The sequence below is a fragment of the Theropithecus gelada genome, chromosome X, assembly GCF_003255815.1.
Source record: "Theropithecus gelada isolate Dixy chromosome X, Tgel_1.0, whole genome shotgun sequence".
Lineage (NCBI taxonomy): Eukaryota > Metazoa > Chordata > Mammalia > Primates > Cercopithecidae > Theropithecus > Theropithecus gelada.
In genome coordinates, this window is record NC_037689.1 from 18211772 (window position 1) to 18231030 (window position 19259).

The 19259-nt window shown below is 42.5% G+C and overlaps 1 protein-coding gene across 2 annotated transcripts in view; it reads right to left on the reverse strand.

The window, feature by feature from the left end:
* USP9X (ubiquitin specific peptidase 9 X-linked) overlaps positions 1–18663 on the reverse strand; it is a 149686-nt gene extending 131023 nt beyond the window's left edge. For both annotated transcript variants that reach the window (XM_025371684.1, XM_025371685.1), the window contains exon 1: positions 18187–18663. The gene's annotated coding sequence lies outside the window, so the exon portion shown is untranslated. The remainder of the gene's footprint in view (positions 1–18186) is intronic.
* Positions 18664–19259: the final 596 nt, after the last annotated feature.

Here is a 19259-nt window from a genome sequence, read left to right on the forward strand (position 1 = left end):
TATGTGGTGCTATACAACTTACTAATTATCTGTTGAGTGAAAGAATGAACAAATGAACGACCCTTTTAGGTAGAAATATAAATATATTTCCCATTTCATAAATAGAGAAATAACCTAGTAAATAGAGAATTGCAGTCCCAGTTCCAGTCATCTAATGCCAAATGCTAGGTTTCTATCAATAATATTAAGTAAGCTGGCTCAAGCTTGCAAATTCTGGTTCTACCATAACAGAATTTTCAAAAACTAATCACTCTCTATTTCAATGTTGCTTAAATAAATGCAGAAATGAAATTAGGATTAAATTCCTTATGCTTACTGCTCTTATAACTAAAACCAAAATAAATTTATAAACAAAATACAAATAAAACTATCAAAATAACATGACAGATGGCAGTGTATTACTGAATGCTAAGGCATGGGTTCGAGTTTTGCCTGGCTATACCACCATCATATGTTCCTACTTCTACTTGAATGATTACACTACTCTATACACATAGTGTCCTGTGGCATCATTTGCCCTTGGTACCATCATATTATTCATGTGTTAGGTCTGCCTCTGTTGTTCTCATTAACCCACAAATCTAATATTACAACTAAGCAAGGCAATAAAAACACAAAGCTAACGTAAGTACTGAAATGATGTTAACAGTTCTTGATTATGAGGCATTCATCTGGATAATCCAAAATGCATATACTAATGTTGAAGAATATCATCAAAATGAAAAAACTTATTTTAAAAAGAAAACACCTGTTTTTAACTCCTTTTATTAATCGTTACAAAGGCTGTGAAGTTCCAATAAATCTCAGTCCCTAAATCAGCCAATAGGTGAGCTATGTTGACTTAATATTAGACATAAGTCACATCAAATGTTACAGAATGCGGGTAGGCCTAACTATCAATCTACTCTGTTGAAACAACAGGTTAAGATAAACTCAAAGTTAGGCCAGGCGTGGTGGCTCAAGCCTATAAACCCAGCACTTTGGGAGGCCAGGGCAGGCAGATCACCTGAGGTCAGGAGTTCAAGACCAGTCTGGCCAACATGGCGAAACCCTGTCTCTACTAAAAAATACAAAAATTAGCCAGGCGTGGTGGCGGGCACCTATAATCCCAGCTACTAGGGAGGCTGAAGCAGGGAGACTGCTTGAACCCAGGAGGTGGAGGTTGCAGTGAGCCAAGATTGCGCTACTGCACTCCAACCTGGGTGAGAGAGCAAGACTCCATCTCAAAAAAAAAAAAAAAAAAAGGTAAATTCAAAGTTATCTGTTAACAGCTTTTTACCAATCTTTGTCAAAATTATCTAACTTTTCTAAGTTACTAACCCAATCATGAAATGCTGACCCAATACACTGAAAACAAAGATCTCATTTCATTTATTCAACATTTCAGACAAGGCAGTATTAATAATTAACTTTTTTTTTTTGAGACAGAGTCTCATTCTGTCGCCCAGACTTGAGTGCGGGGCGTGATCTCAACTCACTGCAACCTCCACCTCCTGGGCTCAAGCAATTCTCATGCCTCACCCTCTCAAGTTGCTGGGATTACAGGCGTGTGCCACTACACCCCGCTAATTAATTTTTTGTATTTTTAGTACAGACAGGTTTTCCCTATGTTGGCCAGGCTGGTCTTGAACTCCTGACCTCAAGTGATCTGCCCACCTTGGCCTCCCAAAGCGCTGGGATTACAGGCATGAGCCACTGCGCCCAGACTAATAACATTTTTTATGTGTCTCCATTGGGTGTTCTTTTTGCCTGTATCTTCCAAAACTACATTGGTTAAGTCATAAATGTAAAGAATCTGAAAAAGCACACCAAAGAATTTCAAATTATTTTTAATTGATGAGATTATCATTATAAATTATATTTAAGTTTTTAAAAATAGCACCCTTGAGATCTAATTCACATACCATACAAATCGTCCATTTAAAGTGTACAAGTCAAAGGTTTTCAGTATATTCAGAGTTGCACAATTATCACCAAAATCAATCTCAGATTTTTTTCATCGCCCCCAAAAAGAAACTTCATACCATTAATAGCATTCTCCCTTCCCTCCAACCTCCCCTTGGCCCCATGCTAATCTATTTTGTCTCTATGAATTTGCCCATTCTGGACATTTCATACAAATGGTATCATATGGTATGAGGTCTTTTGTGACTGGTTTCTTTCACTTAAGCACGACGTTTTCAAAGTTCATCTAAGTTGCAGCACGTATCAGTACTTCATTTCTTTTCATTGACAGATAATATTCCATTATATATTTATGTATTCATCACTTGATGGACAATGGACATTTGGGTTGTTTCTATAATAGTTTTATACACACAAATTCCATTAAGAAAGATCTGAGAAGAAGTATCTTCTAAAGTCATTATTATTATTTTTTTTTAACTTACTTTGAGACGGAGTCTCGCTCAGTCGCCCCAGGTTGGAGTGCAGTGGTACGATCTCTGTGCTCACTACAACCTCCACCTCCCGGGTCCAAGTGATTCTCCTGCCTCAGCCTCCTAAGTAGCTGGGACTACGGGCATGTGCCACCACACCCAGCTAATCCTTTTTTTTTTTTTTTTTTTGATTTTTGGTAGAGATGGGGTTTCACCATATTGGCCAGGCTGCTCTCGAACTCCTGACCTCATGATCCATCTGCCCCGGCCTCCCAAAGTGCTGAGATTACAGGCGTGAGCCACAGTGCCTGGCCGGCTCCTCTAAAGTCTTTATATCTTTGCACAATTAATCCTAAAGATTCGAACACTCAAAATAACACCATGAGGGCTAATACTCAAAACAGAAAAATCTAAAGTGAAAGCTGTATCAAGTTACTGCAAATGAAATTTTCAAATACAACGTTAAAGCAAACACGAAAACATTAAAAATTTAAAATGTAGTATATAAAAAACAAAAATATTTAAATTCAGTATGTGTTACCTTCTCCTCATAATTATAGAGACACTATTATTAAACAAAGAGACCAGAGGTCAGCAATTTTTTGAGAGAATATCACATATAAAATTAGAAGCACAACAGCTAAAAGCAAGGGATGCTCATCTTTAAAACAGGAGAGTTGGCCAGGTGCAGTGGCTCACGTCTGTAATCCCAGCACTTTGGGAGGCCGAAGCAGGTGGATCACCTGAGGTCAGGAGTTGGAGACAAGCCTGGCCAACATGGTGAAACCCCATCTCGACTAAAAATACAAAAATTAGCTGGGCGTGGTGGTGGGGACCTGTAATCCCAGCTACTCAGGAGGCTGAGGTAGGAGAATCGCTCGAACCCAGGAGGAAGAGGTTGCAGTGAGCCAAGATCGCGCCATTGCACTTCAGCCCAGGCAACAAGAGCGAAACTCCATCTCAAAAAAAAAATTTATTTTAAATAAAAAATAAAATAAGAGAGTTGCATGCTAAAGACCCTTTTAGCTAGATTTTATGAAAGAGCAAATAATACCTGTGTGCCGTTGGCAAATGCAAGACAGGAGGCAACATTAACAAGGAAAAAATGCTAATTAAAAAGGACGATTGAAAGAACTTATATGCAGTAGAGAGCTCATTTACTCAGGCATTATGTAATGCAGTGGTTAACACTAAAGACTGAAGATAAACTGCCTTAGTTTGAATTCCTGTTCTACCACTTAACTAGGTGTACAAGCTGGGCAAGTTATTCAACCTCTGTGCCTTGGTTTCCTTATATATAAAACAGAGACAGTAATATCTATCTACCTTTTAGAACTGCTGTGAAGAATATAAAGAATGGATGCAGGTGAAGCAATTTCATAGATCCTCACACACAGGTATTAAGTGTTAGTGATTATTACCTGGGAGAAGTTTACAAAGTAGAGTAATAGTAAGAACTAAATTGAACTTATAATTTACAATAGAGCAGCACAATGTGACCACCAAGGAAAAAACATCTAAATTAGACTGGGATATACTGAAATATGTAAGATGAAATGGGCCGGGCATGGTGGCTCAAGCCTGTAATCCCAGCACTTTGGGAGGCCGAGACGGGCGGATCACGAGGTCAGGAGATCGAGACCATCCTGGCTAACACGGTGAAACCCCGTCTCTACTAAAAATACAAAAAACTAGCCGGGTGTGGTGGCGGGTGCCTGTAGTCCCAGCTACTCGGGAGGCTGAGGCAGGAGAATGGCGTGAACCCGGGAGGCGGAGCTTGCAGTGAGCTGAGATCCGGCCACTGCACTCCAGCCTGGGCGGCAGAGCGAGACTCCGTCTCAAAAAAAAAAAAAAAAGATGAAATGCTGTCTGGTTTTTGTGTCAAAATGGAAAGGGTAGGTAAAAAGAGACTAGCCATGAGTTGAAGCTGATTGATGGGCATATGGAAGTTTATCTACATCTGTGTGTTTTGATTTTTCCTTAATAAAAAGCTTGGAAAGGGAGTAAATTAGAAGAGGGTAGAGAGTATCTACTAAAGGCTTCTCAGAAGAGGGATTAGTCAAGCGTGTGCCACCATGCCTAGCTAATTTTTGTATTTTTAGTAGCGACAGGGTTTCACTATGTTCGTCAGGATGGTCTCGATCTCCTGATCTCGTGATCCACCTGCCTCGGCCTCCCAAAGTGCTGGGATTACAGGCGTGAGCCACCATGACCAGCCAATTAAGTTTTTTTTAAAAGCCTCGTTTCAGAAAATTCATTCAACGAGAGATTTTGAGCTACAAAAGATGTATTGGCCAAGCTTCAAATTTTATAGGTAAGCAAGAGTTAAACAGTAAAGTGACCAGTGAGCATGTGAAAGTATTCTAAACACTAGACACAAACACAAATTTAAGCCACCAGATATTCCTAAACTGCCACCAAGATGGCTAAAATTAGAAACACTGACTGATAATAATACTAAGTGTTGATAAGGAAGAGCAACACGACCTACTGTTAGTAGGAGTTAAAACTGGTAAAACTACTTGGGAAATCTGTTTGGCAGTATCTACTAAAGCTAAACACGTATGTATCCTATAAACCAGCAATTCCAATTCTGGATATGCAGCAAAAGACCACCAAAAGACATATACAAAAATGTTCATGGTAACACTCTTTATATTGGTGAAAACACTGTGAACAATCTCAAATGTCAGCCAGACACAGAGGCTCACACCTGTAATCCCAGCACTGTGGGAGGCTGAGGCAGGAGGATCGCTGGAGCCCAGGACCTCAAGACCAGCCTGAGTAACATAGTGAGACTCTGTCTCCATAAAAAAATAAAACCAATTATCTGGGCATTGTGGCATGTGGCCATGGTCCCAGCTACTCGAGAGGCAGAGGTGGGAGGAATCGCTAGAGCCTGGAAGGACAAGGCTGCAGTGAGCTGTGATCACACCACTGCACTCCAGTCTGAGTAATAGATCAAGACCCTGTTTCAAAACAATAAAAAAACCCCACCTCAATCCAACAGAATGGATAAATAAATCATGTATGTAATACAATACTATACAGTAATGAAAAAGACGAAGTTGGCTGGGCACGGTGGCTCACGCCTGTAATACCAGCACTTTGGGAGGCCGAGGCAGGCCGATCACCCGAGGTCAGCAGTTCGAGACCAGCCTGGCCAATGCGGCAAAACCCCATCTCTACTAAAAATACAAAAATTAGCTGGGTGTGGTGGCAGGCGTCTGTAATCCCAGCTACTCGGGAGGCTGAAACAGGAGAATCGCTTGAACCCGGGAGGCAGAGGCTACAGTCAGCCAAGCTCGCGCCACTGCACTCCAGCCTGGGCAACACAGCAAGACTCCATCTCAAAAAAAACAATAAAGAAAAAGACAAAGTTAGTGATCATGTGTTCAGCAAAAGCAGCCAGATACAAGAATATATAGTATATTACTCCATTTATCTGAAGTTTAAAAATTGGCATAACATTCATTAAAAGAGAGGTCAGGCCGGGCACAGTAGCTCACACCTGTAATCCCTGCACTTTGTGAGGCCGAGGAGGCCAGATCACTTGAGGTCAGGAGTTCAAGACCAGCCTGGCCAACATGGCGAAACTCCTGTCTCTACTAAAAATACAAAAATTAGCCAGGCATGGTAGCAGGCACTTGTAGTCCCAGCTGGTCTGGAGGCTGAGGCAGGAGAATGGCGTGAACCCGGGAGGCGGAACTTGCAATGAGCCAAGATCGCGCCACTGCACTCCACCCTGGGCAACAGCGAGACTCCATCTCAAGAAAAAAAAAAATAAGACAGAGGTCAGGGTATTTGGGATTTTATGGGGAGGAGGTAGAGGCATAAGGGAACCTTACAGGGTGCTGCAAATATTCTATATCTTGATCTGAATGACTACACAGATGTACGTATTTTCTAAAAATTTATCAAGCTATACAATCTAATATTTGTGCATTTTACTGTAAGTTATATATATCAGTTAAAGTAAAATTTACAGTAGATAAGTCACTCAAAAGATAACATCACAACTTCTCTTGGCAGTCCAAGACACTGGTTCTCAAAGATCCCTGAGACCCTTTCAAGAGGTCAGAGTCAAAATTGTTTTCATAAGACTTTACTTGCAACTTTCACTGTCATTCTTTCTCAAGTGTACTATGGAGTTCTTCCAAAGGTTATATAATGTATTATATCGCAATAGATTGAAGGCAGGAGGAGGCAGAGAATCCAGTTGTCTTCTATTAAGCTAGATATGAGATTTGTAAAACATGTAAACTAATGCCTCTCTTCTCACTAATTTTTGTTCTGGAAAAGTTATTTTTCATAAAAATATTATCTACATTGACCTGCAGTGGGGTTTTGTTACTTTTAAAAGCATACACAACTTTATTAAATGTCTGTTTTCATTTCTAATACAGTAAATAATCAATGGCTGTAACCCCACATAAACAAAAGCTCTTTGGGGTCTTCAATAATTTAAGAGTATAAAAGCATCCTGAGAGCAAGAAGTTTGAGAACGACTCACCTAAGAAACACAATAAAAATAAGCTTCTTTTGCTAGTTCTCTTACAGTAATAAGAAATGAGGTATCAACATTTTCTCTGAAACCATCTGTGCCAGATAAAAATCACTGTTACTGTATTTATCTGTGTATTTTCATCTTCAATTCAGAAAAAATAATTTTCCCCCAAATATTTTTTCCCCTAGCAGGCTATACCACTTTTTAGCAACAGTTATGTTATTAAAGCTCAAGCTAGACTGCAGATGAAAACTTAACCAAACTTTAAGTTGCTCTGCCAACAAAGAAATTATACCCCTGGCTACAAAGTCTATGGTCCCTAAATTCACAGCACAAGCTGCAGGCCAAGCACAATTAACCCACAGGATTCTAAATAAAATAAAGCCCTTCAGACCACACAAAGGAGAAACAAGGGGGAGCAGACATTCAAGTTGTCGGATTGACAAGTAAATGGAGGAATATAACCAACTCCTAAACCCATTAACGTGTTTTTACCTTTTTTATTTTCCTTTACTTGACAATTTCTCTTCTCTAGACTACAGATTTTTCCACATCTCTAGGAATAAAGATAAAATTTAAGAACTTAAAAAAGTAGTAAACTCACCTCTTGTCCAACATCTTGGTTTTACAGAGTCATGAAGACCCAAGAGGTTAGCTAAGTGATTTAACACAGGGAGTTGGGTAAGTGGAACTAAAGCACAGCTCTTGACCAGGCTCACGCCTGTAATTCCAGCACTTTGGGGAACCAAGGCAGGCTGATCACCTAAGGTCAGGAGTTTGAGACCAGCCTGGCCAACACAGTGAAATCCCGTCTCTACAAAAAATAAAAAAATTAGCCGTGGGTGGTGGTGCCTGTAATCTCAGCTACTTGAGAGGCAGAGGCAGGAGAATCGCTTGAACCCGGGAAGCACACGTTGCAGTGAGCTGAGATCGCACCACTACACTCCAGCCTGGGCAGCAGAGTGAGACTGTCTCAAAAAATCAATAAAATAAAAAAATAAAACACAGATCTTGTGAATCCAAGTCCAGTACCCTTCCACTGACTACATTCTCACTTAAAATAAAGCTAACCTCCAAAACAGGAAGCAATGAAATCATTACAATTATTTAAACGATCAGATTATTCACCTATGTTTGTATGTCAAAGTATTTTAAGGCAACATAACATCTACACACACCAAGGAGAGGCTACAATTAATGCTCTCTGGATGCCAGAGTCTAACCCCTTACGGGGGGGAGGAGGGTGTGGGGGGACGATGACACTTTTGCTTTGATAATTCACTGTTTAAGGAACCACATTGGGAGAGTAGTCATTCTGTAACCCAGATTCCTTTCTCTCGATGACCTTTCAACAGATCTCAACAGACAGCAGCTCTCAGTGAGGAAAGGGAATTGGGAGGTGGCAGGAAAAGTTGAAAGGGAAGACAATAGAGGTGTTCTGCTTTTTAGCTCAGTACTCCATTCTGCGGCAGAAAAGCCAAACTCAAATTAGCAGCACCTCCCTCATACCATGGAAGCACCCCATTGATCTCCTTCCTTTATTCCATTCCCTAATCATTATTTCTTATCTTTCACAAGGACGGTTAAAATACTATCTCAATCCCCCGAGACCCAACTCTCCAACATATCTGCCACGAATGCCACCAGAATTACCTTCCGAAAACAAATACAAATCTAATGTCTCCTTTCACTTAAACTTGAAAGTACATCTCTCATTACCTTAACAGTAAAAGGCAAATGTACTAACATGGCACTCAAGGTCACCCCTTGTGATTTTAGCTTCACGCAAACTACCTTTCAGTACCATCTCCCATAACCCCTCCCCTCCCAGTATCTCTAGTGTTCCTTCCACACTCTCCTACTAGTTTTTACTCTGAAAACATTATACTTCCACACTTTCATTGCTCCATGTCAAATAATGGTTCTCAATGTTGCCCCTAGGGCACAACTGGCAAGGTCTGAAGACATTGGGGGGGGGGGCGGCTATACCACTGGCATCTTGTGGGTAGAAGCCAGGGCTGAGTAGGACAGCACCTCACAAAAAAGAATTATCTGGCCCAAACTGTCAATAGTGTCAAGGTTAAAAAACCCTGCCTCATCTCAAGTTGCTCCCTCTGCCCGGAAGTCCCTGCTCTAATCTAAATCTAAAGTACATCTTTGAGGACCTCATCCAATGCCAAACAATGATTTCTCCATCTCTCCTACTACACTTTTCACACCTCCATTTAATACAGCTATAATTGCACTGTATAATTGTCTGGCTCACCATCTTCAGAGCCTTGAAAGTAGAGAATCATCTTCATATACCCTCTGGTGACTAAAATGGCACAGGTTGAGCATCCCTTATCTGAAAAATCTGAAATCCAAAACGCTCCAATATCTGAACTTTTTTTTTTGTTTTTTGAGATGGAGTCTCCCTCTGTCACCCAGGCTGGATGGAGCATAGTACCGCGATCTGGGTTCACTGCAACCTCCACCTCCCGGGTTCAAGGGATTCTCCAGCCTCAGCCTCCTGAGTAGCTGGGATTACAGGTGCACACCACCACACCTAGCTCATTTTTATATTTTTAGTAGAGACGGGGGGGGTCTCACCATATTGGCCAGGTTGGTCTCGAACTCCTGACCTCAAGTGATCTGCCCACCTCAGCCTCCCACAGTGCTGGGATTACAGGGGTGAGCCACCGCACCTGGCCTCAAATTTCGGATTTTGAATTTTCACTCACCCACAAGTAATATTCCAAATATTCCAAAATCTGGGGGAAAAATTACAAAATCGGGCACACTTCTGATCCCAAACATTATGGATAAGGCATACTAACTCAATCCTTCCCATAATGCACCGAGGATAACAAAGCAATCCTCAGCTGACACTGACATGGCTCAGATAATGATATGCACTGACATCAGACAAGAAACACGCCGGGCATGGTGGCTCACACCTGTAATCCCAGCACTCTGGGAAGACGAGGTGGGTGGATCACCTGAGGTCAGGAGTTCGAGACTGGCCTGGCCAAAATGGTGAAACCCCATCTCTACTAAAAATACAAAATTAGCCGGTATAGTGGCACCCACCTGTAATCCCAGCTACTCACGAGGTTGAGGCTGGAGAATCACTTGAACCCGGGAGGCAGAGGTTGCAGTGAGTCGAGATCATGCCATTGTACTCTAGCCTGGGCAACAACACTGAAACTCTATTTCAAAAAAAAAAAGAAAAAAGAAATACACCCGTAGACACTACAGTAGGTTCCTACTCCAACACTCAGTCTGGCCCCACAACCCCTCTTGCCTCAGCTCAGCACACTCCAAGTCAACTCTTAAGAATCCTGGATAATTAATTATATCTACAAAGAACACAGTAAACAGATAATATACACACTAATTGAGTAAATGAGATTTTCTATATTTTCAAAAGTCTGGACAAATGCTGTACATAGCCAGTATCCTTTCACATTCCCCAAAATGTGAGAGAAGTCAAAAATTTCAAAAACAACAGTCACATGCTTTTAGGGGATTTTCCCACTCACAGAGTACAGAAAATTTTATTTCTAATTATACCCTCACCTTTCAAATTCATTCATAAACTTCATCATATATTTGCCACACTTAATTCCTATTTCATTCTAATTATTTCATTCACTATTTGAACAAAGCCAACTAACCGAACCAACAAGCACAACTTAATCCAGTAAGGTTTAAGATTCATATCCCTAACCAGTTCCCTCTGTCTCAAGGATATTTAAGACCTCCAGGTAGGCTGGGCATGATGGCTCACACCTGTAATCCCAGCACTTTGGGAGGCCAAGGCAGGCAGATCACCTGAGATCAGGAGTTCAAGATCAGCCTGACCAAGATGGAGAAACCCCGTCTCTACTAAAAACACAAAATTAGCCGTGTGTGGTGGCGCATGACTGTAATCCCAGCTACTAGGGAGGCTGAGGCAGGAGAATCACTTGAACCCAGGAGGCGGAGGTTGCGGTGAGCCAAGATCGCGCCATTTATTTTTGTTTTCCACTCATTCTTATAAAAGGGCAAAATACACCTGAACTTGCACATAAACGCAAGATACTGCTGTACAAATACAGCAAAGCTGCTGAAACCAAACTATTCTCAGGCAATACCACCTTGCAATAAAAAGAAACCCTTTCATCAGCTAATGTACAGAAGTCTGAACCCAACTTAAGGAAAGGATTCAGAGTTGTTAACATATAGTGTATCAAATAGAAGGTCGAGCACAGTGGCTCAGGCCTATAATCCCAGCAACACTGGCAGGTCAAAACAGGAGGATCATCTGAGGCCAAGAGTTTGAGATCAGCCTGGGAAACACAGCAAAACCCATTCTCTACCAAAAATTAACCAGGTGAGGTGGTGTAGGCCTGCGGTCCTACTTACTCGGTAGGCTGGAGTGCGAGGATGGCTTGAACCCAGGAATTCCAGGCTACAATAAGCTATGATTGTGCCACCACACTCCAGCCTGAGTGACAGTGAGACTCCCTCTTAAAAAAAAAAAAAAAAAAAATCGCTGCTCTTAACTAGGGGCTGGCAAAATATGGTAACAGACCAATTCCAGCCTCCTGTTTTTGTACAGCTCGCAAGCTAAGAATGGATTTCACACAGAATATTTGTACTCAATTTGATGACAGGGAACACTCAACTTTACCCAATAAAGCAAAATACTGTATTACCTCCCCTCCACACACACACACCAAATTGTTTTTCTCATTAGACCTAAGTTATACATAACTGTATTTAATTATATTTTTTATTTCACCAATAAAAAATTTACCCAATGTCCTCAGTTTTGCCTCTTAGCCCACGAATCCAAAGTATTTACTATGAGGCCCTTTACAGAAAAAGTTTACTGATCCCTGCTCTGAACTCCAGCGATGTTACCAAGCAGAGCAACCAAAACTTTGTACACTACATCTCGACCACAGAGAAAACACTGTTAGGCAGAAATGGGTCCAATACCATACGGTGACTTCCACGCTCTCTGGGGTCCAAGTTAATAATGAGCGGCCTTACTTAGGAATTCTAAGTAACCAGTTAACAGAAAAGACCAGAAATGAGAGATGTAACCAACAGCCTCAATTTATAACTCTCAATAGCCACCAAAGTCAGCAGGAATAAAATGGACATAGCTTCACCACTCCCTTTTTCCTTTCCACCCAATTCACAGCCTCTGTAGAAGATGGGATCTAATATCCAAGATCACCAGCTCAAACTCATCCCAAGGAAAACAATTCCTTTGATTATGGTTGACTAACATGGGTCGAACATGTTCAAAGCTCACATGATTAATAAGAATAAACTATAGGGTGCCATAAAATGAAGATGCATCAATTCTGTACAAGAGGCTGGAAGTAGTGCAAGTTAAATACTGCCCCAGATTTTCCCATTCAGGTAATCAAATGGTTATTATAAACAGTATTATTCTAGGTGCTCTGTAGTACACAAAGGTAAAGGACAGAATCCCTGACCTTATTATCCATTACCAGAGAGACAATTTAATGTTAATTTTATGAGTGACTACAGAGAATTTAATAATTAATGTGATTTGACAGATATAGAAATAGCTTCATAAAGAAGGTAGTCTATGGCATGCTATCTTGGTCAAGTTACTTCACCTTTCACCTCTTTGAGCTATTTTTCTCATCTGAAAAATGAAGGGTCTGACTAGAAAGAACTGAGATCTCTTCCAGGACTCCTCGTTGTAATGGGATTAGTAAGACAAATGACTCCAAGTAGTAAAAAGAATTAGAAAAAATAAGCAAAATAGCAAGAATATGATAAACTACGTTCATCCAACAGTTACTAAATGTCTGTATGCCAGGCACTTTCTAGGTGCTAAGGATATATCAGTGACTTAGAATGAAAGCCACTAACCTTAAAGATAGAATTTGAAGGACAAAACTAATCAAAACACCTAAACAAAGTAAATTAAATAGAAAAACACGCTGTGCAGAGATAACAGAGCATCAATACAGCAAAGGAATGGCAGGAGTAAGGGGTGACACCAGAGTATGTAATTTCCAGTCAAAAATTAACAGCATCAGAAGTATAGCTATTCCTAAAGCCAGGATGCCAAGAATTTCAAAAGAACCTATTTCTACTATACCTGACATTTGGGCTCACTGGAGAAAATTGGAGTTCAGAATGAAATTCTATTTAAAGTGACAAAAAAATTCAATTGGCATATACCATAACAAAGTTTTTTTTTTTTTTTTTAATAACAACTTAATCCAATCTCTCCTATGAGGTACATAAAAGAATGCCAGAAAATTAGCACTAAAGACTTTAGAGATCAGCTAGTCCAGCCCACCTCACTTCACATGTTAGCTTCTAGACAACAGTAATATCTAGAACAGCGCCTAGCACATAGCAGATGCCCCATAAGTATTTGTTGAATGGATTAAAAAGGAAACAAATGTCTTAACAGATATTAATGTTTATAGTAAAGCTGGAACCGTAACACTGAGAAGGTGCTAAGTGACAATAAATTTGATATGTATGTGGAAATATACTGTATATATTACGTTTGAGTGTGGAATCCCTGTCTCTTCTAGTGTTTGAGCTTTTCACTGCATGTCTGTGTTTCAGTCCGTAATTTTTGACTGTGTGACTAACAAAACGAAACTCAAGCAAGAGTACTACTGCCTAACGGTGGAACACATGCAAAGGGTCTCAGATCTCCCCTTTCCCTAAAAGGGATGGCAAAAAAACCCTGGTTACACATCAGACTCACCTGTAGAGCAAATATGTATTTTGAAAAAGCTCCACAGATGATTGGTACACGGAGGTGGTAGAAAATCCTTGTTAGGCAGTGACTGAGAATAAAACTGAAAATCCATTTGCTGCCAAACATAAAGTATGTGTGTTTACACATGTTGAAGCCACCAAGATTTAGCATGGGTATGTTTGAAGAATAAATTTTAGGTAAGTGATCTCATCCTAACAATATACTTTTTCACAAGTTATTCCTTAAAAGTATATTACAATAGTCATCACTTTATAATCCACAATAACTAAATGATAAATTCAATGCCCAATATAGGTAAGTGTTAGAAGTTTTAAGTCTTTTTTCCTTATAACAATTACATCAACTTTTTTCATGATCCCTGGAGTCCCATTTTCTATGATATAATTTAACAAAAAGATCTTTGAGGAATCTTGTGTCACACTAAGAATGCTCATAGGGCCAGGCCCAGTGGCTCATGCCCGGAATCCTAACACTTTGGGAGGCCCAGGTGGGCAGATCGCTTGAGCCCAGGAGTTCAAGACCAGCTTGGGCAATATGGCAAAATCCCATCTCTACAAAAGACAAAAAAAAAAAAAAATACAAATAGCCAGGCACAGTGGCAAGCGCCTGTAGTCCCGGCTACTCAGGAGGCTAAGGTGAGAGGATCACCTGAGCCCAGGAGAGGTCGAGGCTGCAGTGAACCGTGACCACTCGAGCCTCGGTGACAGAGAGAGAATCTGTCTCCAAAAAAAAAAAAAAAAACACCTCACAGATCCTGAACTCCTATAGGCTTCCCCACTGCCATTCCCCCCACCATGCAGAATTTGGTCCAATGGACCAAGTGGATTAAGAGACAGAAACTCCAAATAAATGTCTGGTACTGTTATTTCATTTGTTCCATAAAACAATTATACATCAATCCCGAAACAACACAAAATTAAAACGCTTAATCAAAATCAAACCGATTTTGACTGAGACAAATAAAACTCTAAATTCTCAAACTGAGATAACAGAATTTCATGTGATACTAAATGGTCATTTATGAGATCATTTAAATAAATTACTAGGAGACAAACGCATAGTTTCTACACCTTTTAGGAATGTTGTCTAATATTTTCTCATAAACTCACCAACTAAACTATCACCCTGAGCATGCTGGAAGATATATGGAAAGGGAGAAACCTATTTGCCATATAGCTTTTAACATATCCCTTGGGCAACCAAGATATTTATCAAATTGGAGACTATCTTGATAGTCTTAAAAACTAAACTATATCTAAACCTACTATGGTACAAGAAACAAACCAAAAGCTCTAAATGCTTTTTTAAAAATAGCAATCAGTGTCATTTCACTAACATAGCACAGTAGTTGAAGCACCACTGGTTGAACCTGACAGACCTCAGACCCATCTCCGTAAGGCAATAAATGGAAAATGCTTAACAGTGCTGACACATAATTAACGCTCAAATGATAATCATGCTAATAACTGAAAACAATTGAGAAAAAAATCCATTTTCTTATTTATCCACGTGAAAGTTCTAACAAGATGATAAAAACAATAGCCCAGTGGTTTTCAACTTCCAAATGCATGTAAGAATCATCCACAATGCTTTTAAAATATACCTTTGCCCAGGCCCCATATCAGACCAATTAATCAGTCTCTGGGGGTGGAACCCAGGGATCAGTTTTTTTAATTGTTGTTCTTGTTTTTTAACCAGGCCCAGTGATTCTCATGTCCAGTCAGGGTTGAGGTCCACTGTATTAACTCTTTCCCAAATACTAACGTTAGACTCTATGTTAAAATAACACAAGAACTTAGCAATAAATAGGATGGCTTTCAAAAATACAGCTCCAAAAAGAACCAAATGAAAACTAAAATACGTTTTTTTCTCTTTTCGAAAAAAGAGAAAAACGATTCAAGACTCAGAAAACATACCTACAAGAGGGGAAACATAATGTAGGCTACCATAAAAAGTAATACGTTCTTTCAGAATAAAAACCAACTAACTCAATCTCAGGATAAGAGCCCCCTCACCTTCACTGCCCAAAAGACTTACAAAAACACTAACCCATTAACACACACTGCTAGATATTTCAAATAACGAATTCTTAAATCTGTTTTAAACAAAGATTGGTTTTAATACTAAAATTTTGAAACTAAAACGTTAGAAATTGATCTTATTAAATAAAAATAAGCTCAAAGACGCTTGTTGTGTGACCAACTAATCAAGAACTGGATGATTGGCAAATTCACGACAAACAACCATTTCAAAACCATAAGCTGCATTATATTACCACCATGTCAAAGAAAAATCTGAGAAGATAGCAAAGAAATCTCATATCTTAAGACATTAAAAACAAGACTCTGAAAGAAAAAAGATCTAAAATAAATCCTACTTGAGCATTCCATAGATAAAACATGAGAACTGGGAGGCTGAGGCGGGCGGATCACGAGGTCAGGAGATCGAGGCCATCCTGGCTAACACGGTGAAACCCCGTCTCTACTGAAAATACAAAAAATTAGCCGGGCGTGATGGCACGCGCGTGTAGTCCCAGCTACTCGGGAGGCTGAGGCAGGAGAATCCCTTGAACCTGGGAGGTGGACGTTGCAGTGAGCCGAGATCGTGCCACTGCACTCCAGCCAGGGCGACAGACAAAAAAAAACAAAAAAAACAAAAAAAAAACACCATGCGAACTATGGACTATGGAACACCAAACTAGAGACCCCAATAACCTGGTGAAAGGTAAAATATGCCCTTCAAAGTTCCTTCCTGAAGTAACTTAAGATTCACACATGTACTGTTGCTGGTGCTATTACTCCCTCCAGAAATTCTCAGAAACTACCAAGGTCAGCAAACAAAAGAAACATGAGAACGTTGATAACCAGAATTACAAGTTACACGTTAATGCAAAAAAAAAAAAAAAAAAAAAAAAAAATACAAGAAAAGGGGTAGAGATAATTAATATAGTCCAAATGTCCTATTTTTAAATTAGAGAAAACAAAACGGTAAAATACCAAAGACATTTTGAGTTCACCTGTGGAACACCAATTCCAAATACTTCAAGCTTTCACTCCACCCAAACGCTGGAACGATAAAGTTTAAAGGGTTAAAGTTAGATGTATGACACAGCACATTAGTTTAAAAATTGAGAAAAAGAATGTTGACATTTTTTATATTTAATACATAATTCTTCAAGAATTTGAAGGCATTTGCTGAAACCAAAATGGCAGCCCAGCGAATTAGAAGACCAGCGAGATCTAAAGGAGAGTTTGTAGTCTCTATTTTTAAGTTCAAGTGTACTAACCAGCCAAGCTAGTCATGGTGAAGGAGTTACCTAAGGGTAATTAGCTCCGAGAGGGTTAAGTACCTGCTGGAAAGTTTCCTAATCAATGCACCCCAAATTATTCCCCTCAAAAGTGAAAGTATACATACGTTAGGTAGATTCAGGGACTCATGGGTTTCCAGGTAAAAGAGCGGCACACACACTTCTCTCGCCGAAAAATAAAGTATGAATAATCTATACCTACAACTTGCTTAAACTAATTATATACACCTGTAAACTGCACCGTGTAAATTCAATTAACGTTATTAACTATGGAACTTCCAAAAAATAACATGCTTAATTTAAGCAGGTTCTGCTAGAAATTTTGCAAATTCTCGTGTAAGTTCTAGTCGCTGCAGAAATCCACACAAATAATTGAAGAAGCCATCTATACACCTGCTCTATAACTCTTTAACTTATTTCACAATGAATGAAAAATCAGCCATTTATCCAACCCTAAGCCTCACGTCACAAGAATCTGAAGATCTGATCACTAATAAACTCGCACATGCTAATATTTGCAGAAACAGTTAAAAATAGAAAGATAATAGGTCCAAGCTAGCTTGGAAGCGATTTCTGCACTCAAAAACCCCTTTCACGGCTTTGGCCCTCTGCAAATTAAGCGGGGTTAAGGAAGTGTAGGAGGCCGATAACCCAGCTCCGACTCCAGGAGCCCAGGGCCGGGGAGAAACTGCGGGTTATCGCGGGAGGGTGGGGGGAGGCGGACAAGTCGTCAGGCCTGATAGCCAGGCGTAGCCGAGGCCTAGCTCCCCGACTCCAAATCACTCCACCTCAGTAATGGCGTTTGGTGTCAAGTGGAACCAGACCGGGTAGGAAAGCGGCCGCCGGGCCGGGGGCGGCCAGCCCCCAAACCGACCCGGGCCCCGGGTGCGGACGGCGGGGGGGCTGCCCGCCACGCCCGGAGACTCCATCCTCCTACTCGGCCCCAGACAGGACGGGAAGGGGGAGGAGGGGGAGGGACGGAGCCGTCAGCCATTTTCCCTTACAGTCCAAAACACACAAGACACGCTCTCGGGACACCGGCTCCACACACAACACGGCCCCGCGCGCCCGCCCAGCCCGGGCCGGAGGAGGGGGAACGGGGAAGCCCCGGCCCGGCCGGCAGCCGCCGAGGGAAGAAGCTCACACACACGCACACCCCCCTCGCCCTCCTCCCCTCACCCACATCCAGCTGTTGGCCCCGGGAAGGCGCGTCGCCCCGGTGCAGCCGGCCACTCACCGCACGACACAGACGTCTTCTCAGAACCAGGGCACGTGGAGGCGGGAGGCAGCAGGCGACGCTGGGGCTCGGTCTCGGGACAAGACCTACCCTGGGTGCATCCCAGGCCCGTGGGTGACCGGCAACAAAGTGTATTGAAAGGCTGCGGCGGCCGGGCTCGGGGCTGAGGGCGTCTCAACCAAAAGGCTGCACACCCGGCGCCGGAACTCGCTCCTCGCCGCGCCCGCCTCCTCCTCCTCCTTGGCCGGCTACGGCCCTCTTCCCCCTTCTCCCCTCAGGCTGGGGCTCTCGCTGAGCTCAGACGGGCTCCGGGCGGTGCGTTTCTCCTGCGTCACCTCCTCCTGCTCCTCCTCCTGCAGCGACGGCTTCACCTTCCCCTAGTCGCCGCCTCTGTCCCCGTTCCGGGCCTGGTGGCTTTGCAGCAGCTCTCTCCTAGCTCCCGGCGCCGACCCAAGCACCGGGCGCTAAGGCGGCCGCCTCCCGTGAGAGAGAGGCGGCGGCGGAGGGCTCCCGCGAGGCCCGGGAGCTGTGCAAGGCGGGGAGGGGCTCGGCGCGGCAGAGGCCCTGACGGGGCCGGGTGCGGAGAGGTTGCGGCTCCGGCGGCGGCGGAGACTAGCGTCCGCAGCCGCGGATGCCCGTCCTCGTCAATATGGCGGATCCGGCAAACCAAAAAAAAAAAAAAACCGCTCGGCCAGTGGCGGCGGCGGTAGCGGCGACGGCGGCGGCAGCAGCGGTGGCGGCGGCGGCGCAGACTCCCACTAGCCCCAGAGCCGCCCAAGACCCGAAGTTCTCCGCCCCCGTCAGACCCCGCCCCTCTCAGGCCCCTCCTTTCGGGCCTCCCCCTGCTCCTGCCCAGCCCCCTCCCGCTCAGCTGCCCCCTCTTCTCCCCCCTCCACCCCGGACCGTCAAGGCTGAGAGAGCAGCGCGAGCCGCCCAGGGGGCCGGGCTTGGGCGCGAGCCGCTGGGAACCCGGCGAGCTAGGGTGGGGGAGGGGAAGACAATGCGGTAAAGATTGTTCGCGCAGTACCGTTTCTTCCGGCTGGCCCCTTCAGGGTCGTGCTACCGCCAGAAAT